Source organism: Pyrus communis, chromosome 11, assembly GCF_963583255.1.
Source record: "Pyrus communis chromosome 11, drPyrComm1.1, whole genome shotgun sequence".
NCBI lineage: Eukaryota > Viridiplantae > Streptophyta > Magnoliopsida > Rosales > Rosaceae > Pyrus > Pyrus communis.
Window position 1 is genome coordinate 15,398,124 of NC_084813.1, and position 25,285 is coordinate 15,423,408.

The following is a 25,285-nucleotide window of genomic DNA, read 5'->3' on the forward strand; positions in this document are numbered from 1 at the left end:
ATAGAAGTTTGCATGTGCTTGCAAATAACTATTCGGCGGGCATGAAGAGGAAGCTTGATGAGCTGCAAGAATCTGAGGGTCGAATTCACAGTGACCGTCAAAGGCTTGCGTCTTATCTCCAGAGGCACCTTTTTCCTGGGTCATCCAGCGCTTGGCCAAGTATTGAGGCCTGGAATGCTCTAGCTCCGATGCCTCCCGCTCCGATGCCTTCCGCTTCGATGCCTCCTGCTTCTATGCCTCCCGCTTCTGCGCCTTCCGCTTCTGCGCCTCGTAGTGGGACTTCACGCAAACAACCTTTGTGAAGCTCCACCTTTCTCCATGTTTAGTATCTTTCTTTTTTTCTTTTTCTCTTTTTTTTTTTTTTTATTTTTTTTATTTTTTATTAACATAAATAAAATCAAACGGCATGGAATTGGTCCTTGAATGGAAGGTGATACTTGAAGTGAACCGGCATTGGTTTGAATTCTAGTGTAGGTGCCTGATTCAAAAAAAATAGCAAGTTAGTATAAAATCTAATGGAATTTGGAAAAAAATACTTACTTGTTTTGTCCAACAAGAACTCAATGACAAATACCACTCCTTTGAAAGTTTCAGGGATATTGGACTTGGCCAGATTGCAAGTGATGGTTATTACTTGTCCAATGTCATCAAATTTAACTTTTTTGGATTTTGTGGTTTCAAGAACGTCCTCTTTGATGGATTCATGACATTCCCTACTTGTCACCTTTGGAAGGGCTTCCAAGATGTCTTTTTCACCTTCTTCTTCCTTGGAAGTCATGAATCTGCAAGGAATAGGGTTAAAAATAATGAAATTTGGAACAACCATACCTGTATTAGATGGCATAGGAGCAATAGGAGCCTCCGGTAAAGGTGTTTCCACCCTTTCCGTGGGTTGGGTGTATTCCTCTTCCTTGTGATTTGATTTTGATGGTTGAGGGTCCGTTCCAACCTCCTTGTCACTGCTCAACATGATTTCCTTGGCAGTTTCAAATTCTCCCTTCTGATTTGCAATGGTTGAACTAGGGAGTTCGCCTTGGTCGCAAAATTGTCCTTCGAACTCCGCTATCTGCCCAATTTGCTTTTCCAGAGTAGTAAGTATTTGAAAAATCGTATCATTATCATTTGAATTACCTACATTACTTTGGGCAGGTTGTGGTGGCTGCATAGGCGTTGAATAGAGCTCCTCATACGGCTGCCAATATCCTTCTTGTTGAGCCTCATTGTCTTGATTTTGTAAGCCCTGCACCAAACAAATTAATTCATCAAGCTTTTGATTATAATTTATTGACGAACATAAATTTGGTTGGGCATATTGAATATGAGGTTGTGGTGGCTGCCAATATCCTCCTTGTTGAGCATTTTGAGGTTCCCACCACATAGAGTTTGAATGATCACTCCAATCCGAATTGTAAGTATTGGAAAACACGTTATTCCTTGATTGAAGATTAAATATATCAACTCTTTGCATTTGGGACCTTTCCATGAGTTGTGACAAAAGAGAAGCATTATCAAGTGCCATCTTGTTCTTAACAAACAAAACACAAATAAAAAAAAACTAAATCTAAAAGACAATACAGAAACAAACAATCCAAGGGATTAGCAAATTTTCTAATCCCCGGCAACGGCGCCAAAATTTGATGCGTGATTTATGCGCACACAAATTAAACCCTCTTTTTGACGATTTGTAGTATAAGTGCAAGTAGGGATCGTTCTAGACCGGGGATTAGGAGGGAATGCAAATCTCTTGGAAACTGACTCAAAAACGTAAAATAAAGTTTAAAACACTAAACTAGACTCAAAGAATGCAAAATTAAAGTTTAAAACACTAAGACAAACCAAAAACTCAAAATGCTTTAAAAAAAAACACAAACTAAAATGATTTCTAACTAAATTGACATTAAAGTAAAGGGGGATTTAAGTTTATACGAAATTAAATTAAATGAACAAATTAAAACAGAATGTAAATATGGAATTGATGAAATGGAATGAATGGATGATAGAATAGCTAAGGGGTTCATCTCCATACATGTTACACTTGCATAATAAAAAGATTTCCAATTGCATTTCAACAAATCATTAATTCTCAACGCCCCAGGTCAATTAGGTCCGCTTAAATTAACCGTCAAGTTTTCCTTAAGTTAATGAATTGGATGGGTTAGCGCAACGCAATTCACAACATTCTCCAAAAGTCCTTTACGTGAAAAGCACAATAAAGATACAATCAAAAATCATTAAGCATCATGAAAACTTTAAGTGTTGACGAGGCATTCGTTACTATGGAATACGCATGAAACTTATGCCAAGAATTCATTTAACGCGATTGTTTATAAGCAACCTCCACTACTTGTGAATATAAGTTCGTAACTATTAGGTGAAACTCACTTATATTCTAGCGTCATATTCATGCATGAAAATTAAGTGTACACTCTCAATAAACATACATAAATAAGTTATCAATCAAACGGTTAAACAAATTGAACCACAACTTATGAAACGCAATTAGAAGTAATCAAATCAACATGCAAGCATAAACATTTATTTCGAATCACCCCCTAGCTAAAGGGGGTTTTAGTTCCTCATTACGTTGAAATCAAAGAAACACCTAAACATTCCAACAACTCAAACTTGAATTGTATGAACGTTTAGGCACTCTTCTCTTCCATTCCTTATACGTACAAAACAAAGAGAATTAAAATGAAACATTGAAATCAAAGAATCACCTAAACATTCCAACAACTCAAACTTGAATTGTATGAACGTTTAGGTCCTCTTCTCTTCCTCGTTGTTGTAGCACAAGGTCTAAGGTGAGGTTTGGGGGATTATGGAAATGTGGAATGGAGTGAGGAGTGATGGAAATGGAAAGATGGTTTTGGATTCTAAGGGGACTCACGGCAAAGAGAAGGAATGGAAGTGTTTGTGGTGTGTTGTGTATGAAATGAGATGTTTTTGAATGAATGAATGCAAGGGTATTTATAGGAGTAGTGGAGGGAACATATGGCTATGTCATTTGTAGGTGAAGTAGGTGGATGTTGTAGGTGAAGTAGGTGGATGTTGTAGGTGAAGTGGATGTTGTAGGTGAAGTAGGTGGATGTTGTAGGTGAAGTGGATGTTGTAGGTGAAGTAGGTGGATGTTGTAGGTGAAGTAGGTGGATGATATGTTAAGTGATAAGTGATAAGTGATATGATATGTGGTTATGATATGATAAGTGGTTAAGTGGTGATGATAAGTGATAAGTGATTAAGTGATATGATATGTGGTGATGATAAGTGATAAGTGCATGTGGGTTAACTAATGAAGGAAATGCATGTGCAATGACAATGTGTTAGAATGGATGTGTGTTATGCATGGCATGATTGGGATTAGGAAAGGTTTAAATGTCCTAAAACTAAAGAGAACAAGGTTCCAACACTTTGGCTCCAATTAGGTCTTCAATTTCGTCCAACACTTTGGCTTCAAGCATAAGCTATCCGTCCTTAGCCCAAAAGTGCTCCAAAAGTCTCCAAAATGCATCTTTTTGCTCCTTTAGCCCTTTGGACCTACAAACACACGAAAATAGCTTAAAGTACTAAAATAACTAAAGAAACATAACGTAAATGCACGAGAACAAGCCATTTAAGTCGCATGAATATGCTCCTATCAATTGTGCCATACAAACCAACCTATTTTAGGCCCATTCTATGTACTTAAACCCTAGCCCTTTAAACTAGTTCATTTATCACTTATCAAACCATTCACTTATCACTCACCACATATCATTCACTTATCACTTAACATATCATTCATTTATTTCACTTCCATACTCCTCTTAATTCCACATGCATTCTCACACATGCACATCATTCACTCACATTTCCACCATTCATTCTTTATTCCTTTCCAAACATCTCACATGCATTTCCACCTTCCTACTTCATCATTTCACCACATTCTCCCTCTTTAACTCACATGCATTCATCATAATTCACAACACAAAACAACTTCATTGCCGTGGGTTCCCATTTCCTTTCCAAACATCTCACATGCATTTCTTCATTATTTCCTAACCCTACATGCATTATTTATTGCATCTTCACATGCATTCACACACACTTTACACATTCAAACCGTGAGCTCCCATTCCTATATGCCATTTTCAGATTTCCACCCACTAACCTAGTCATCAACACATGCACTTCCACCTTTCATCCACAATGATTCATGATTCATTCACTTTGCATCCTTTAAATCAATCACATACTTTTCCATCATTAATTAGCCACTTGCATCTTAAACAAACAGCCATATGTTCCCTCCACTACTCCTATAAATACCCTTGCATTCATTCAATTCATATCTCATATTTCCATTCACAACACTTCACACAACACAAATACACATCCATTGCCGCAATTCCCCTTCCATTTTCTGTGCAGTTTTTCTCCTTCATTGCAGCCACTATCCAACCACTTCCCATCCCTCCAAAACACTTCACATAATCCCCAAAGCTCACCTTAGACCTTGTGCTACAACAACGAAGAAGAGAAGAGTGCCTAAACGTTCATACAATTCAAGTTTGAGTTGTTGGAATGTTTAGGTGTTTCTTTGATTTCAATGTTTAAATTCAATTTTCTTTGTTTTGTAATGGAAGAGAAGAGTGCCTAAACGTTCATACAATTCAGTTTGAGTTGTTGGAATGTTTAGGTGTTTCTTTGATTTCAAAGTTATGAGGAACTAAACCCCCTTTAGCTAGGGGGTGATTCGAAACTATGTTTATATTTGCATTTTGAATTGATTACGTTTGGTTGGAATTTCATAAGTTGTGGATTCAATTCGTTTAACTGTTTGATTGATAACTTATTTATGTATGTTCATAGAGATTGCAAGCTTAATTTTCATGCATAAATATGACGCTAGAATATAAGTGAATTTCACCTAATCGTTATGAACTTATATTCACAAGTAGTAAAGGTTGCTTATAAACAATCGCGTTAAACGAATTCTTGGCATAAGTTTCATGCGTATTCCATGGTAACGAATGCCTCGTCGATGTTTATGATTTCCGTTGAACTTAATGATCTTGGTTAAATGTCTCTATCATGCGTATTCCATAGTTAGGGACTTTGATTAAGAACAATTTGGTTGTAATGCGTATTCCATTCAATCCAACGAATTTAAGGAAATCTGAAAGTTAATCTAAGCGGATCTAATTAACTTGGAGCATTGAGTTTCACAACTTATCGAAAGACCAACTGAGAATCAATTTTGTTTGCAAGTGTAACATGTGTGGAGAAGAACCCCTTGGCTATTCCATCATCCATATTTTTATCACATTCATATTTACATTTTGCCTTTAATTATATTCTGTCTTTTTAATTTAATATCGTCCAACCACAATTCCTCCCCCCTATTTTGTTAAGTCTTAATCATTCGTATTTGTTTTATTTTTGTATCTTTAAGCTTGTGGAGTCATAAACAATTGCAAATTCGTCTAAATCAAGTTCTAGCTTCTATTTGAGTCAATTTGATTGTTTTAGACAATTTGAGTTTTTCAAAGCCATTCTGAGTCATAGTAGTCTTGTTAAGAGTATTTTAATTTAGTTTTTATGTTTTTAAGTCAATTTAGAAGGTTTTAGCAAGCCCTCCTAATCCCCGGTCTAGAACGATCCCTCACTTATCCATTCTACTACAATTGTCAAACGAGGGTTTAATTTGAGTGTCAAGTAAATCTCACATCAAATTTTGGCGCCGTTGCCGGGGATTAGCAACTTTGCTAATCCTTTGTCTTTATTTTTATATTTTTTTGTTTTTCGTGCATTCTTATTTCAGATTCTTAGTTTGTTTGTTTCCTTGTTTTTTTTTAGGTACTGTGTATGACTCGTAGCTCTCGGCCTATTATAGAGAACATCTCCGACTTTGACGGTGATTTTGAACGCACTTTGAGGAGAACGAGGAGTCAACAAGAGCCACCACAACCTCCACCACAACCTGGGCTTGAAGAAGACGAAGTAGGTGTAGAAGAAAAGCCCGCGGATCAGATTTTTGAAGAAGAACAAGCCATGGCAGCAGATAATAGAACCATCAAGGAGCTTTCGGCCTCGGGTTTGGATAATGCATTGCCTCTTTGTATCCAATACCCCACGGCTGCAGAGGGGAAGACTGAGGAATTTGAACTCAAATCCAGTTTGTTACACCATATTCCGAAGTTCCATGGCTTGTCTATGGAAGACCCCAACAAACACTTGAAGGAGTTCGAGGTGGTTTGTTCGAGCATGACCCCCGTCAATGTGGATGGGAGTATATTGAAGATGAAGGCCTTTCCATTTTCACTTATGGACAAGGCCAAAGATTGGCTCTACGAACTAGCCCCGGGAACTGTGACTTCGTGGGAGAGTATGAAGCGTGCTTTCTTGGAGAAATTCTTCCCTACTTCGAGAGTGATTCTCCTACGGAAGAAAATTAGTGGTATTCAACAGAATCATGGTGAGACATTCCCGGCTTATTATGAGCGCTTCAAGGGCCTTGTAGCTTCATGTCCCCAACATCAAATGAAGGAGGAACTTCTCCTTCAATATTTCTATGAGGGCCTCCTTCCTATCGAACGTCAAATGGTTGATGCATCAGCGGGAGGAGCATTGGTGGACAAAACACCAAGGGATGCCAAGATTCTCATAGCCAACCGAGCGCTCAACGCTCAACAATATGAAGGAGTGGGCCAAAGGGAAGCCCCACGGCAACAAAGTGTAAATGAGGTGAGTGCTATTTCTGAAATTCAATCACAACTTGCTAATCTTACTTCTCTTGTTTCTCAGGTTGTGATTGGTCCAAAAGCACAAGAACACCAAGTTTGTGGCGTGTGCTCAATTCAAGGGCATCCATCCGACAAGTACCCTCAACTAATCGAGAATGGTGGGTGGGAATCTGCCAATGCAATTGGTTTCCAAGGACAAAATCAAAACAACCCATACTCTAACACTTACAATGCCGGATGGAGGGACCATCCAAACTTCAAATGGAGGGAGCCACAACAAGCTGCCCAACAAGGAGGATTTAGGCCAAACCCCCCTGGTTTTTATTCCAAGCCGTATGCACCCCAACAATCCCAACAACCTTCGGCATCATCTCATTCAGGTACGTCTTTGGAAAGTAATCAAGCTATGCAATTACTAACCTCTATTTCGCAGGGGTTGCAAAATCAAAACAACCGAATAGAAAATAACGAGAAGGAGATGATGGATGTGAAGAAACAAATAGGGCAGATTTCTGAGTTCCTTGGACAGATTAGAGAGCAAGGAAAGCTTCCTAGCTCAACCACAGTCAATCCAAAGGGAGGATTCGAATCCGCCAAGGCCATCACCCTAAGGGGTGGAAAAGAAGTTGGGACCGAGCCAAACAATCCCAAATCTGCCCAGAAAGTAGATGAAGAGACGACACAACCTGAGGCAGATCACCCTAACTCGGCCAAATCAGGTAATTTAAGTTCAAATTCATGTACTTCACGTCCTAATCTGCCCAATGTACATTTTCCTCGCAGGTTCATGCAAGAAAAAAAGGAAGAAAGCGAGAAGGACATTCTTGAAACGTTCCGGAAAGTGCAAGTGAACATACCGCTTCTCGATGCAATCAAACAGGTTCCAAAGTATGCTAAATTCCTCAAGGACCTATGCAATACAAAGAGAAGAAGGGCAAACAAAGAAGTAGTGAAGGTAAGCGAGAATGTGTCCGCTGTTTTGCAACGTAAACTGCCTACCAAGTGCAAAGACCCCGGTAGTTTCACGATTCCTTGTGTAATTGGACATAATCGTTTTGAACATGCCATGCTTGATTTAGGTGCATCCATAAATGTCATGCCTTATTCTATTTATGCATCTATGAATTTGGGTGAATTAAAACATGATGGTGTAATTATACAATTGGCTGATCGTTCTAACGCGTATCCAAAAGGAGTTTTGGAGGATGTGCTTGTGCAGGTGAACCATTTAATTTTTCCGGCTGATTTCTACGTCCTAGACATGGAGGATTCAGCCCATTCTACATCTTTGCCAATTCTCCTTGGTAGGCCATTCATGAAGACGGCCCGAACGAAGATTGATGTATACAAAGGCACCTTGACAATGGAATTCGATGGGGAAGTGATTGATTTTAATATTTCTGAAACTATGAGATATCCCGTTGATGACCATTCTTGTTTTTCCATTGATGTTATCGATTCTTTGGCGCAGGTATACCTTGAAGAATTGAACGAGGACGCCCTGGAAACAACCATCACTAAGGCCATAGAGCGCAAAAATGAAGGATTTGGGCCAATGCAAGGCCACGGCAAGGAGGAGGAATTCTTTGCAATGGGTTCTAGTGAAGAAATAATTGAGGTTGTGGCAGCCCTTGAGTCATTGCCACAACAATATGGTAAGGTTCCACTCTCACTTTCAAATTCAGTTTCCACTAAGATGCTACCTTCTGTTGTTCAGGCACCATCGCTTGAACTTAAGCCGTTGCCAGACCATTTGAAGTATGTGTTTTTGGGAAAAGGCGAAACATTGCCCGTCATCATTTCATCAAGTCTCACGGCAATGGAGGAGGAGAAGCTTGTGAGGGTGCTGCGAGAACACAAAACGGCCATAGGGTGGACTTTGGCCGACATTAAAGGAATAAGCCCTACCACATGCATGCACCGTATACTTCTTGAGGAGGGGGCTAAACCAACTCGAGAGGCTCAACGCCGTCTCAACCCTCCGATGATGGAAGTGGTGAAGAAGGAAATAATCAAGCTTTTAGATTGCGGAGTGATCTACCCTATCTCCGATAGCCGTTGGGTCTCTCCAGTTCAAGTCGTTCCCAAGAAGTCCGGAGTAACTGTTATCAAGAATGATGAGAATGAGCTCGTGCCTACACGCATTCAGACTGGATGGCGGGTATGTATCGATTACCGGAAGCTAAATGCCATGACTAGGAAAGATCACTTTCCTTTGCCATTCATCGACCAGATGCTCGAAAGGTTAGCCGGTCATGCTTTTTACTGTTTTCTTGATGGATGCTCTGGATATAACCAAATTGTGATAGCCCCGGATGATCAAGAGAAGACCACATTCACATGTCCCTTTGGAACATTTGCTTATCGTCGCATGCCATTTGGCTTATGCAACGCACCGGCCACTTTCCAAAGGTGTATGGTAAGTATATTTTCCGATTTTGTTGAAAAGATCATTGAGGTTTTCATGGATGATTTCAGTGTATTTGGGAGTTCATTTGATAATTGCTTGGATAATCTGACCTTAATTTTGAAACGATGTGTTGAAACTAACCTTGTCTTGAATTGGGAGAAATGTCACTTTATGGTGAAACAAGGTATAGTTTTAGGACATATTGTTTCAGAAAAAGGAATTGCAGTAGATAAATCGAAAATAGACCTTGTACGTCACTTACCCTCTTCTACTTCGGTTAGAGAGGTACGTTCGTTTCTTGGCCATGCAGGGTTCTATAGGCGTTTTATCAAGGACTTCTCCAAGATGTCCAACCCTCTTTGCCGATTGCTTCAAAAAGATGTGCCATTCAAGTTTGATGAAGAGTGTAATTCGGCATTTAACCAACTCAAGGAGAAGCTAGTCTCGGCCCTCATTATTGTACCTCCAGATTGGAGCCTTCCGTTCGAGCTCATGTGCGATGCATCCGACTATGCATTAGGAGCTGTTCTAGGACAAAGAAGAGACAAGCGGCCGCATGTCATATACTATGCCTCTCGGACTCTCAATGATGCCCAATTGAACTACTCCACGACGGAAAAAGAACTTCTAGCTGTGGTTTTTGCTTTAGATAAATTCCGTTCATATTTAATTGGTACTAAAGTAATCGTTTATTCTGATCATGCAGCTTTGAGGTACTTGCTCACGAAAAAGGAAGCAAAGCCGAGGCTTATCCGTTGGATTCTTCTTCTTCAAGAATTTGATATTGAAATCCGGGATAAGAAAGGAAGCGAGAATGTAGTGGCTGACCATTTAAGCCGAATGATCCACGAGGAGCATGAACATGCCGTGCCTATCCCTGGAACTTTTCCCGATGAGCAGCTGCTATCCATTGAGGTAAGTGAACCATGGTATGCAGATTTAGTGAATTACTTGGTGGCTAAACAAATTCCAAATGAACTAAACAAGCACCAACGTGATAAGCTTAAAAATGATGCACGTTTCTATGTTTGGGATGACCCTTATTTGTGGAAGTATTGCTCAGATCAAATTGTACGTAGATGTGTGCATGATTCTGAATTTCACTCTATTCTAAGCTTTTGTCACACATATGCATGTGGTGGTCATTTTGGCACACAACGCTGTTGATGTATATTTCCTTCTTAATGCTAGAATATATTTAGTATAATGGCATAAGTAAGGGTGTCGAATCCACAGGGACTAATTGGACCTATGTAATTACTTGTTTTGCAAGAACTATAAGAAATGAATCAAACTAAACAAACTAGGCAGATTTGGAAATGAATCAAACTAGTCTAAATAAACAGATTTGTTTTTGTAACTTGAAAGCATGAGAATATGAAATAAACACAAATAAATGAATCAACAACTAATGTAATGGGATAGTATCAATGGAAATGAAACTAGGGATTCGATTTCACCATTGCTCAACTAAGTCCATGTTTGTCAAGTTAGTTTATACTCATTCATCTACCTATTTCTTGAGTTTGTTTCACTTGGATATGATCAACCATATGATGTGTGGATTTGATCAAATGTCTCTAATCATGAACCTAATTGTGATGTGCAACTTTGGTTCATAATCAAGATTATGTAATGTACAAGAAACTTTCATAAAACCAAAGGGAGTAATTCGGCAGGATGTGTGCTAAACACTCCCTTCATTCATTCACATATCTACCAAGATTATGCATGATGTGTGCTTTAATCTTGGCTACACAACTTAGTGATTAATTCAAATGATGATCAAACATTAAAATCAACATACTAAGTCACCATTAAAACAGAAAATGAAACAAGAAATAGATGGACAAAATGAGCATTCTAACTTAATTACATGGCAAACTTTGCAAGGTTACATCGAATCCCTAGAGGAGGATTAGTTACAATTCATGTTTACAAAAGATTTAACATAAACATACACAACATGAATGAACATAGAATTGATAAGAATGAACCCTTGAAGCAAAACTGATATTGAAGTCCTTGAAGAGTTCCTTGGTGTTGCTTCTCCAAATGTGGTGCGGATGAAGTAGATTGGTTTGGTTTGAATGGTTTCTGCCCTTAGGACAGAAAATGGACAGAGAATGGGGTGAAGTAGGGGGGTTTTAGAGTGTGTAATGGACTGAAAATGAAGAAGGAACCTTGCGGATGGGAAAGGGAGAGAAAATGAGCAGTTTCTGTGAAAGGAAAAGAATGTAGAATGCAATGCAATGGAGAGGACGAATTAGAGTGAATGATGGACAGAAAATGGAGCCAAATAGGGTGTGTGTGATCCCCCAACATTCAGATTGGATCTAGCCTTTGTTTACTCAGATGGCAGAGCATAATTCAGATGGAATGATGGGTTTCTGAGTGTAGTGGACGCATGGCTTGGACAATTCTGCAAGTATGTGTTTTGTTTAATCAAAATGCATGTGTAAAGTCTGCCACAAGGGAGTGGAACCTGCAAAGGTCAATTGGAGCACCAGAAAATGTTTATACAAGTCTGAAAATGGGAAGAACACATGGCATGGACAAAGGAATGGGTTGGATTTCTGAAATGATGGCATGAAATGGAATTTCTGGAATAAAGGATGCAAGGAATGGACATAATCTGCAGGTATGTGGATATTTAATCCAAGAAACATGTGCAAAGTGTTTGAACATGCATGTGAATGCATGTTTTGGTGTTGAAACCACCAAATCTGACTTCAATGCTTGTTTTATTTAGAATCACTCAATTTGGCCGAATTTCACCACATTCCTTCATTTGCCTTCCAATTGATCTTATTACACACTTGGCTGCACACTAACACCAAACAAAGTAAAATGCAACTAGTTTAATCCAAAAACAATACAAAAACGCCAAATAAGAAAGCTATACATGCATGCAAAATGTGACTATCAAACGCACTGCCCTCAAGGTTCTAGAATGTGGTTTTTATTGGCCGACTATATTTAGGGATGCTAGAACCTTTTGTATGTCTTGTGATCGTTGCCAACGAATGGGTAACATAGGTACCAAGGACCAAATGACGCAAACCCCTGTCTTTAATGTTGAAATTTTTGATGTTTGGGGCATTGATTTCATGGGCCCTTTTCCTCCATCTTATGGTTTCACTTATATCTTGCTAGCCGTTGATTATGTTTCTAAATGGGTGGAAGCAAAAGCCACCCGTACTAACGATTCTAAGGTGGTTGCAGATTTCGTGAAAACTAACATTTTTGCTAGGTTTGGAATGCCGAGAGTAATCATAAGTGATGGAGGGTCTCACTTTTGCAATCGGACCATTGAGGCGTTGCTAAGAAAGTACCATGTCAACCATAAGGTCTCCACACCTTACCATCCTCAAACAAATGGCCAAGCCGAGGTGTCTAACCGAGAAATCAAACAAATTTTGGAGAAGACCGTTGGATCAACAAGGAGGGATTGGAGCTTACGTTTAGATGATGCACTGTGGGCATATCGTACGGCATACAAAACACCCATTGGGATGTCACCTTTTCGGCTCGTCTATGGTAAGCCATGTCATTTGCCCGTAGAGTTAGAACACAAGGCACATTGGGCCGTGAAGACTTTCAACATGGACATAGATGCAGCGGGAGTTCATAGGAAGCTCCAATTGAATGAACTTGAGGAGATTCGGAATGAAGCCTATGAGAATGCCCGGATGTACAAAGCCAAGACCAAAGCATTCCATGATAAAATGATTCGAACCAAGACCTTCACAGTTGGGCAGAAAGTGTTACTTTTCAACTCTCGCCTACGTTTGTTTCCTGGTAAGTTGCGTTCTAAATGGATTGGCCCGTTTGTTGTTACTAATGTTTTCCCTCATGGTGCAGTGCAAATCAAAAGTTCAAAGACGCAGCAAGAATTCAAAGTGAATGGGCATCGATTGAAGCCCTATTACGAGATGTTTGAGGAGCATGTCGTGGAGGAGGTACCCCTCTATGCCGTGGAACCTAGTCAAGCTTAAACGGAGGTACCGTCCGGCTGCAAGACGTAAAAGAAAGCGCTTCGTGGGAGGCAACCTATGCATCCGAATAGAGAAGAACTTGGAAAACCCTTTAAGAGACTTATTTTTATTCCTTTCTTTTTCTTTACTGCCTTTACTTTGCTTTCTTTCTCGTATTTGTTTATTTGCTTGCTCTGTTGTGACTTTCTGCTTAAAACATTGAGGACAAAGTTTGATTTAAGTGTGGGGGGTAAACAATTTGTATTTGCATGAATTTCGTGGGATTTATTCACCTATCACTTAGCATGTTGTTTCTTGCTGTTTTAAGCGTTTTCAGAGTGTTTTAGTGTGTTTTATAGTGTCTTGGTATAAAACTCCGAAAATTAAAAAATAAAAAATAAATAAATAAATAAATAAAAAAAATAAAAAAAAAATTCTTTTGAAAAACCCAAAAATATGTGTTTTTAGAGTCATTTGAGTCATTTTGGTGTTTGTTTGTGTCTTAGCGCTACTTGGGAGGCAACCCATGCATTCAACAAAGGAAGACTTAGAAAGCACTCCAGATCCAGATTTCTAAAAAAAATTCTTCTCTTTGTTGCTATTTCATTTCTGCCTTGTTAGGTTGTTTAGTTGTTATTGTTTGTTTGTTTATTAATTGTGTGAGTCTATGATTGTAACATTTAGAAAATGTTTGATTTATTGATAGGCACTGCTAAACAAAGAAAGATGGTGCTTCACAAAGGTTGTTTGCTTGAGGCCCCACTACGTGGCTTTACTCTTGAAGCGGAAGGCGTAGGAACAGAAGGCATCGGAGTGGAAGGCGTAGGAACAGAAGGCATCGGAGCGGGAGGCATCGAAGATAGAGCATTCCAGGCCTCAATACTTGGCCAAGCGCTGGATGAGCCAGGAAAAAGGTGCCTCTGGAGGAAAGACGAAAACCTTTGACGGTCACTGTGAATCCGACCTTCAGACTCTTGCAGCTCATCAAGCTTCCTCTTCATGCCCGTCGAATAGTTGTTTGCAAGCACGTGCAAACTTCTATTCTCATACTTCAGCTGCTGGATCTCCTGCTTGAGACTTTCCACCTCTGCCATCAATGATTCTACCTGACGGGAGCGGGCAAGCAGGCGTTGGCCCATGTTGGACACAGAACTCGCACACTGAACACTAAGTGCGAGGGACTCTTGAACGGCCAACTCATCGGACCGTCCTGACAGCAGCCTACTATCTTTCGGAGTGAGGAGGTTCCTAGCTACTATTGTAGCTGTTGTGGCGTCCTGCATCACGGAGTCTTCACCTGTGAGAGGACCGTTAGAAGAAAAGAAAGAAGGGCGCCATACGTTACCTTGACGCGGCACGCCCGCATCACTGCTAAGGCTCAATTCCAAGCTAAGGTTCGATGAGTTTGCCATTTTTCAAAAGTGTTCAAGGAGAAGGGATGGAGTTAAATTTCAAAGGGCCGGAGTCGATTTTCAAGAATGGGAAATCTTCAGAGTGTGTTTGTTGTGGTGATCGATAGCTCAATAAAAAAGCCAAGGCGACGCGTCCACCAATTCAAAAAGCCGGAATTTCCGGCGTAATTTGGGCGACGCTTTCTCGGCTTTTCAGAAGGCGCGTTCAACTTTGTCAAAAGATTTCTTCTTTTCAGACAACACGTGGAGGCCATCATCACAACTACACATCTTTAGCCGACAAGCGCAAAGTTCGGCGACGCTTTCTCTGCTTTTCAGAAGACGCGTGCAGCTTTGTCAAAAGGAGCCGCATCTGCACTACCACGTGTCGTTCAGCAAGCGAAGGGGCGTCGTTCAGAAATCGAAGGGGCGCCTGCTCAGAAATCGAAGAGGCGTGTTCAGAGATCGAAGAGGCGCCATTATTTCAAAAAGCCGGATTTGCGGGATCAAAACGTTTGTCGACAAAGGTAAAAAGTACCACCACTTGATATTATCTCTATATATGTCGACCTTCGTCTTTTATGGCAGGGCAAACCTGAAGAAAATGCCCAACTCTCTCTCACCTCTGAGGGCGCACTCCCAGCAAAACCTTTCGAAATACTCAATTCTTTCTTCTTCCCCAAAGATGATACCAGATACCTGGAGTACAGATGACCCAGGAGGAATCAGCACAACAAATACATGTGCTAATTCATTCACCGCTTCTTCCAAAGCAAAGGTATCTCATATCATCAAGGTCAAAAGCAAAAGTATCTCATATCATGCTCTTTCCCTGTCTTTTTCTTTGTCCTTGTTCTTACTCGCATGGCAAAGTAAAAGAAGCAATCAGCCGGCACTTGGAGTCAGTCTTCCGTTCTGGAGCCAACTGCCTGGAATCTATTCCTGATTGCTTACCTAGCGTTGCTCTCGAGTAGTCATCTTCAACGGTTGATACACTTCCGGAGAAGGGACCACTTCTGCAAAGGGGAGCGAGTAAGGCAAGTGCAAATGATACATTGAAGCATGTGGAGACAAACATAGGCTGAGTTATCCTCCAACCCTTTTCAATACGAATTGGAAAGATTGAACAAAGAAACAGATAAAAGGGATAAGCTCAGACCTTCGGGGAAGACCAAAAGAATCCTCCAGCCCAGTAGCACAAAGGAAAATCAATGATGGGCGGAAACCAGTTCAAGAGTAAGCCTGTGGAATCACAAAGATCAAAGCCTCAATGCAATTACCAAGGAGAAGATGGAATTTGCACTCTATAACCAGATTTGCGTCTCTAAACTCTTCTCTTTGTTAAATACATTCTGCCATGTTTAGTATGTTTAGTTGTTGTTTGTGTGTTTACTTATGTTTTGTATGAATCTATGCTTAAAACATTGAGGACAATGTTTGATTTAAGTGTGGGGGGGGGGGGGGGGGGTAACTAATGTTGTTAATGCAAATTCGTGGGATTTTATCACCCATAACTTCAAATGTTGTTCCTTGCTGTTTTAAGGTGTTTTTAAGTTGTTTTAGAGTGTTTTAGTATGTTTTGTTTTTATAACTCCGAAAAGCACATAAAAATTTGAAAAATTGTTTTGAAAAGCCTAAAAAGAGTGTTTTGAGTCGTTTTTGTGAGTTTGTGTCTTAGGGAACCTTCCAACACAATGTTAAGGATTTGGTTTATAATTGCATGACGGTTAGAAAGAGTTATAAACATAGAGAAAAGTTTGATTTACTCTTGGTATATGCTTGGTTATGGTTATAATGTATGACTTCACATGCAATCATAAAAGAAAAAAAATTCGTTTTTGTAACATGCTTGAAGGAAGGAACTCAAACAAACGCTACAACCCTGAGAGACTTGAGCCTATAACGTTCTTTGGAGAGTATAATCTGTGATTTCTTGTTTTCTAAAGTCGTTGCATGATCTCATTATTCTTTGCTTGGTTACTACTTAGAAGGCGTTTCATCATATAGTTCCAAATGCTAGAACTCATGCCCATTTCATTCAAAGCATGTTATTGATTTGCATAACACATATTCAAGATGAAGTTGTGTAGTTGTGTAGTTGCCACCATAGCCAAATAGCCTCACTTCCCATATTTCGTATATGTTGTAAGTTGTACCCCCGTTGAGCCGTGTTAGCCCATGTTCTTTGTTAACCCACTTTTTCCTCACCTAGCCTAGTTTAGGACAATCCCCACCCTTGTTCTTAAAAGATAGTGAGCATGACTTAATTGAATTCCTTTTGAGTTACATTATGAAAGAAAATAAGTGTGGGGGAGAGAATGTTTAAGTGTTTATGTTTTGAGATTCAAAAGAAAAAAAAAAAAAAAAAAAAAAAAAAAAAAAAAAAAAAAAAAAAAAAAAAGAGAAAAGAATAAGTGATTGAAGAAAGGTTCCAAAACACCAATTCTGGGCGTAAATTGTCTAAATTCTCCCTTTTTGTTCAAAAGTTGAGTTTTCATTCAAAAGTGAATTCTAAGTTGATTCAAATGCTTTGCTCACTATTTCTTTAAGAACCTTTGTTTTCCATATCCCTTCTTTGTTATCCACATACCCCAAGCCCCGTTACAACCCTTGACTTCTATCTTGAGTGTTGTGTATTTCAATTTGTGGAGTTTGAACTTGGTATGAGCTTATGGTGTCACTGGTTCTCGCGTCTAAGTAGTAGCATTCCATTCATGAGATCATATCTAAACATGCTTATTAACTTCAGAAATTGCGTTCTTTGTGATACTTATATGTGAGTGTTCGTTTTCATGTTACATCAATCTTCTCACATATGACTAGATTAGGGTGTGTAGTTAGAAATTCTGAGTGAAAATCGAGTGCATATCTTGTAAGGAATTGAGCAAATTCTCTAAGGCATGTTACTACATTCAAAACATGGTTTTAAATGCTTAATTGTGAACTAGTATATGGTGACTATGATTAAGAATGTACTTAAGTGTGAAGATGACTAAAATCTGTGAGAATGATGATTTTTAACATGTCATGTGCATTGGAAATCCCTAAGACGGTTGTTGGAAGGTTTAGGTTGTGTTTTACGTGTTTAGTGTCGTTTTGTTTATTCGTTTTTATTCTGTTTTGCTCGAGGACTAGCAAAAGCTAAGTGTGGGGGTATTTGATAGGAGCATATTCATGCGACTTAAATGGCTTGTTCTCGTGCATTTACGTTATGTTTCTCTCGTTATTTTAGTCCTTTATGCTTCTTTTGTGTGTTTTCAGGTTCTAAGGGCCTAGGGAGCAAGTAAGTGCATTTTGAGGCCATTTGGAGCATTTTTGGGCATGGATTGGATAGCTTATCCATGGAGCCAAGAGGATGGACGAATTTGAAGGCCTTGTATGCACTTGAAGACACAAAACAATGGCCCTAACCCAATCACATAACACATTATGCCATACAAACCAACCTATTTTAGGCCCATTCTATGTACTTAAACCCTAGCCCTTTAAACTAGTTCATTTATCACTTATCAAACCATTCACTTATCACTCACCACATATCATTCACTTATCACTTAACATATCATTCATTTATTTCACTTCCATACTCCTCTTAATTCCACATGCATTCTCACACATGCACATCATTCACTCACATTTCCACCATTCATTCTTTATTCCTTTCCAAACATCTCACATGCATTTCCACCTTCCTACTTCATCATTTCACCACATTCTCCCTCTTTAACTCACATGCATTCATCATAATTCACAACACAAAACAACTTCATTGCCGTGGGTTCCCATTTCCTTTCCAAACATCTCACATGCATTTCTTCATTATTTCCTAACCCTACATGCATTATTTATTGCATCTTCACATGCATTCACACACACTTTACACATTCAAACCGTGAGCTCCCATTCCTATATGCCATTTTCAGATTTCCACCCACTAACCTAGTCATCAACACATGCACTTCCACCTTTCATCCACAATGATTCATGATTCATTCACTTTGCATCCTTTAAATCAATCACATACTTTTCCATCATTAATTAGCCACTTGCATCTTAAACAAACAGCCATATGTTCCCTCCACTACTCCTATAAATACCCTTGCATTCATTCAATTCATATCTCATATTTCCATTCACAACACTTCACACAACACAAATACACATCCATTGCCGCAATTCCCCTTCCATTTTCTGTGCAGTTTTTCTCCTTCATTGCAGCCACTATCCAACCACTTCCCATCCCTCCAAAACACTTCACATAATCCCCAAAGCTCACCTTAGACCTTGTGCTACAACAACGAAGAAGAGAAGAGTGCCTAAACGTTCATACAATTCAAGTTTGAGTTGTTGGAATGTTTAGGTGTTTCTTTGATTTCAATGTTTAAATTCAATTTTCTTTGTTTTGTAATGGAAGAGAAGAGTGCCTAAACGTTCATACAATTCAGTTTGAGTTGTTGGAATGTTTAGGTGTTTCTTTGATTTCAAAGTTATGAGGAACTAAACCCCCTTTAGCTAGGGGGTGATTCGAAACTATGTTTATATTTGCATTTTGAATTGATTACGTTTGGTTGGAATTTCATAAGTTGTGGATTCAATTCGTTTAACTGTTTGATTGATAACTTATTTATGTATGTTCATTGAGATTGCAAGCTTAATTTTCATGCATAAATATGATGCTAGAATATAAGTGAATTTCACCTAATCGTTATGAACTTATATTCACAAGTAGTAAAGGTTGCTTATAAACAATCGCGTTAAACGAATTCTTGGCATAAGTTTCATGCGTATTCCATGGTAACGAATGCCTCGTCGATGTTTATGATTTCCGTTGAACTTAATGATCTTGGTTAAATGTCTCTATCATGCGTATTCCATAGTTAGGGACTTTGATTAAGAACAATTTGGTTGTAATGCGTATTCCATTCAATCCAACGAATTTAAGGAAATCTGAAAGTTAATCTAAGCGGATCTAATTAACTTGGAGCATTGAGTTTCACAACTTATCGAAAGACCAACTGAGAATCAATTTTGTTTGCAAGTGTAACATGTGTGGAGAAGAACCCCTTGGCTATTCCATCATCCATATTTTTATCACATTCATATTTACATTTTGCCTTTAATTATATTCTGTCTTTTTAATTTAATATCGTCCAACCACAATTCCTCCCCCCCTATTTTGTTAAGTCTTAATCATTCGTATTTGTTTTATTTTTGTATCTTTAAGCTTGTGGAGTCATAAACAATTGCAAATTCGTCTAAATCAAGTTCTAGCTTCTATTTGAGTCAATTTGATTGTTTTAGACAATTTGAGTTTTTCAAAGCCATTCTGAGTCATAGTAGTCTTGTTAAGAGTATTTTAATTTAGTTTTTATGTTTTTAAGTCAATTTAGAAGGTTTTAGCAAGCCCTCCTAATCCCCGGTCTAGAACGATCCCTCACTTATCCATTCTACTACAATTGTCAAACGAGGGTTTAATTTGAGTGTCAAGTAAATCTCACATCATGAAGGGGTTGGTAGAGGGTTAGGAGGGAAGAGAGAGTGCTATAGAAGTTAAGAGTGGGCAGGGGTGAAGCGGGGGAAGGGGCGGTGTAGGAAAAGGGGAGAGAGTGCAGAGAGCAGCAGAGGTGGAGAGATTTCAAGAAATTGGGGGTAGACTAACTTGTTATAGAAGCCATCTAATTCTCATGCCCAAGAACGAGCTTCATTAAAATTGAGATTCTAATTTTATTGCTACAATATTAGTGTTTGTTCTACAATCAGGTTTTCTAAGGAGCATCCTGTTTGGAAAAGTAAATTTACCTTGTTGGCTCGGAATCTTCAATGTTAATTTTTTTAGGTTGAACAAAAATGGACCAATTTTTTTTTTCCAATATTTATGTAACTTGGTTTTGTTGTGGCTACAAATTCAGGTTTGAGGCAGCTCACACATGATATTTCCTATCATAATTTAGTTGCACTGGGCATTGCTAGCATTCAGGGATTACCAGTGGCATCTTTTAAAAAAGATGATGTTGAGCGCCTTCGATCTTTTCTTTAGTTCCAGTCCAGGGAAAAATGAAATATCAAACGGCTTGATTCTCAGCAACCTTCCTACTTGGTTGAGACCACCTCCTCCTAGGTAGAAAGAGATCTCAACCTTGCCAAGACATAAGATCGGGTTCTCTTGACGGTCAAAGGCTTCCACGTTTAACTGCTTCTAAAATAGATGAAGACAACAAAGTGGCTGGAGCAATGAATAGGGTTAGCACAACTTTACTTCCAACCAGGCAAAGATTGAAAATAGCTGCAATGAGGCCTATTCCTCATGTTCGTCGTCCTATAATGACACCCTTTTCTGGAATTTCTGAGGTAGAGATGGACATGATGGAGGCCAACTGAAGGTTCATATACCTCATCTTCCACCCACAAAGCTCAGTATTGTGGGATTAACTCCTACAACACAACAAAAATCATACTCAAGCTTTTCTCAGGCTAAGCAAATTATTTCCTAGACACTTAATCAGATTAAGGGAAATTGAATTGAGGAGGAATTAGAATTAGATTCCGGTTAAAGTTGTTTCCTAAACTAGCTGGAATCAAAATAAGAATGATATTGGTTTCATATAACTTGTTTACTAATTCACTTGACTCGGAATTAAAACTAGCTTGATTACTAAATTGCTCTTGTTAAAAAAAATTTATTATATATATATATATATATATATATATATCCATATCATTTATCCAAATAAAATTCATCAATTATCTATTATTTTCCCAACCTGCACAGCCCTCTCATGCCTTCCTTTGTTTTCATAGCCATACCCCTACCACGCCTCCCTCTTTCCTCCATATCGTCTTTTTCCCCAGCCTCAACAACTTCCCATATCCACAGATCCCTCCCACCATCTCCTGCATTCACTTTAGGCTTGGCAAACGGTTCGTGTATGTCGTGTTTCGTGTCGTGTTTGTGTAACACTTGTTATCTTAACGAGTATTGTCGTGTCACACCCATTGTGGATGCAAATTTCTTCCTCCTTGTTCTTGGACAAAATTGCACCTACAAAACAAATGACACCTTAGGTTAAGGCTAAGAGCCTCACGCCCCCACGATGAAATTTAGGGGGGGGGGCTTTGGCCAAAGAACATCCGATGCCAAAGTTAGAATTTAGGGAGGCAAATGTTTGGAGAGTTTTTGGGAGTTTTGCAAGAGTGTGGAACTCTCATTTTTAGAGAAAATGGGGTGATATATATAAGGCATGGCCGGTCCCCTTTGGAGAAAAGGTGGTCGGCCTTTTGGGGTATTTTTGTGTGAGATGGGTGATTTAATTGGAAATTAATGGATTAATTAGGTAATAAATCCATTAATTAGCCAATTAACTCAATTTATATGGAATCTTTTGAAGGTTATATAATAAATACCTTATGGAGAATATAGGATGAGGATGGATGAAATAATTTTGAATTTGTTACCTATTTTGGGCATTTTTGGCTTGATTGAATAATGATTGTCCACTGCTCCTAGAGGGTAATTTTGTCTTTTTACCAAAAATTCACATGTCGCCTTGTGATTATTTTTGGCTCCACAAATGCCCCTACACCTGCTGGGCTGCTTGAAGGAAAGGGCAATGGGTATAGAGATTTTCTTCCTCTAAGGAACTTAGGACTGCATCTTATTTTGATGTAAATTTCCTCTTCTTTTTAATATGAGATTAGATCCTTCTAGGAAAGGGAAATAAATTTCTCTCAAAGCCTATTTAAGTTCACCTTAAGTGGGTTGTTAAATCAACTTTGGAGAGCGATTTATTCTACCGTACAAGAGAGAGAAAGCTTAGAGGATATTTATTCCCCCTCCCCTAGCAATCTTCTACACTTGCCCGTGCAAATGACCGTTTCTCATTGCTTTCTTCGTCTTTTTCGTGTCGCACTGATGCAAGAAAAACTTAATTCTTCTTGTCTTTTTCTTGGGTGGTGCTACCACGGGGCAGTCGTCGAGGTGGTGCAGCACGTCGGCTGAGAGAGGCCAGGAGTCGGCTTGCATAGACCAATGAGGTGATGTAGCAGGGGCCATTGCTTGAGCAGTTTGGCTTAATTGAAGCCAAGGATTGGTTTAGCATGGGCCGAGGAAGTGGCGTGGCATGGGCAATTGTTTGGGCTACCACGTCTGGGCTGCCTGCCAAAAATGAGGAAACTTCTTGAGTTTGATTTCTGAGCTGCCGTATATGGAGCAACTAAGGATAAAGCTACCAAGATCGAAGCTGCTAAAGATAAACTATCGGATAAGCGAACTATTGAGTGCAAAAGTGGCTGCTGCCCCTGACCATTTACTGCCTAGTTGATCTTCAAGCATTCAATCTTTTGAGCTACATGGCTTTCTTACACTGAAGAGCTTACCCAGATGGGTGTCAGGGAATTAGTTTACCCTCTCGCACTGGAGAGCAATTAGTTTACCCTCTCGCACTGGAGAGTAATTAGTTTAGCCTCTCGCACTGGAGAGCAAACCTATATGGGTGTCGGGGAATTAGTTTACCTTCTCGCACTGGAGAACAATTAGTTTATCCTCTTGCATTGGAAAGCAAACCTATATGGGTATCGGGGAATTAGTTTACCCTCTCGCATTGGAGAGCAGTTAGTTTATCCTCTCACACTGGAGAACAAACCCATATGGGTGTCGGGGAATTGGTTTACCCTCTCGCACTGGGGTGTCGGGGAATTAGTTTACCCTCTCACATTGGAGAGCAGTTAGTTTATCCTCTCGCACTGGAGAGCAAACCCATATGGGTGTCAGGGAATTGGTTTACCCTTTAGCACTGGAAAACAATTAGTTTATTCTCTCGCACAGGAAACCAAACCCATATGGGTGTCGGGGAATTGGTTTACCCTTTCGCACTGAGAGCAATTAGTTTATCCTCTCGCACTGGAGAGCAAACCCATATGGGTGTTGGGGAATTGGTTTACCCTCTCGCACTGGATAGCAGACCCAGAAAGGGTCTTGAGCAGTTATTGTAGACAGCAGTTGAGCTAGGCTTATGAATAACTTCTTGAATCTTCATTGAGAATAAAGAAATAAATCAACTGTACTGGAAGGTAGAAACTGCATAACAAACTAAATAATCCTCGGCTTGCGAGGCCTTGTTCACCGAGCTGCTTAAGACTTCGAACTTATTTGGAAAAGCCTTAACGGGATTCAGGGGGTGATGGAAACTTCCCTTGCTTTTGTAGGCCATTTCGTTGACTTGTCAAGATATTCATTGCACCAGCCCTTATTTGTCAGCTTTTCAAGGTACTGCTTCCACTTCAAGCAGCCATTGGTAGTGTGGCCCGATCCTTGATGGAATGCGCAATACTTTGTATGATCCAACCTAGTAAGATCGTCTTTCATGGGTGACGGCAGTTCAAACCAAGGTTCGTTCTTGAGCTTACGGAGAATTTGGTCGATTGGAACTGTAAACTTGGTGAATGTTTCAGCTGCTGAGTTTTCTCTGATCGGGGAACGTTCCATGTACTTCTTTTCCGACTCGTTTTTGTTAAACTCCTTGGCCTCGTCCCATAGTGCATGCTTTTCCGCCAAAGCATGCAAAGCTGCTAGGGTCAATTCTTCTCCCATGATCAATTTTCCGAATAAAGGGTGTTCGGTGGGAAGCCCATTTCTGAATTTTGTCATTGCTATGTCCTTATTGCAGCCAACAATCTTGGCATTCTCCATTTTGAACCTTTTGACATAGTCGCAAATTGTCTCCTAAGGGTATTTTATGATGTTGAAGAGATGGTCAGATGTCCCCTTGATTGAGCAGTTAGACGAATACTCCTTAGTGAAAACAAAGGAAAGTTCATTGAAACTCCAGATTGACTACGGTGGTAGAGTGTGAAACCAGTCTTGTGCCTCGCCTTGTAGAGTTGTGGCAAAAATTTTGCACATAAGCGCATTGTTGTTCTTATAGAGGATCATGGTACTGCAGTAGTGCTTCAGATGTCGATCTGGATCCTCGTCTCCCTTGTACGGAATGAAGTGAGGCATAGTGAACCTGCGAGGTGGATCTGTCCGCTTGATCTCATTCGTGAATAGTGACATGCTTATGTTGGTCATGTCTCGTCGAAGCGCATCGTCAGCAACCTCATCACATTGGAAATTGGACAATCGTTCAGCTAGGAGCCTCTGAACTTCTTCTTAAATTTGCCTCTGCTGGGGCAATGGAACTTTCGGCTGCCTTTGGTTGTGACATATAGGTTTAGGCCACTCTTCCCTATGCTCGACTCTTCTATGTCGCGGCTGCGGTGCATGCAGCATGTTCCTAGCAGACGAACGGGTTGCTAGCAAGCTGCCGATTGAACTTGAGTTGGATTGAGTAACTATTTCTCTCCGTTTACCGTGCTGCCTACTCCGATGTGAAATGGAGAATGTTCTTTGCAAGCCTAGTTGTGAATGAACACTTAACCTGGAGGTTGGTCCATGTTGATAACCGGAGTGAAGCCTCAACCATGAACGTATGCTCGTCCGTGGGCTTGATCCGGAATGCACGCTCCTCCACGCGCTAAGACGAGAGTATACTCTATCCCAAGGACCCAGGCGGGAGAGTAAATTGCCAGAACGCTCAGATCGTGGCTGGTTGAGGGGCTGCTTACCGGGACACTGTTGGAGATGTTTGTCTGCCTTTGTCCTACTTTGGGACTCCTCGTCCAGGGCACATTGCATCTCGGTGCGCTGTAAGAACTGATTCACCAAGGTCGTTTGCTGTGCAATGGTGCTCGTCAACTCTACGACTTGTCGAGACGAGTGTTGTTCACCATTTGGATTTAAAT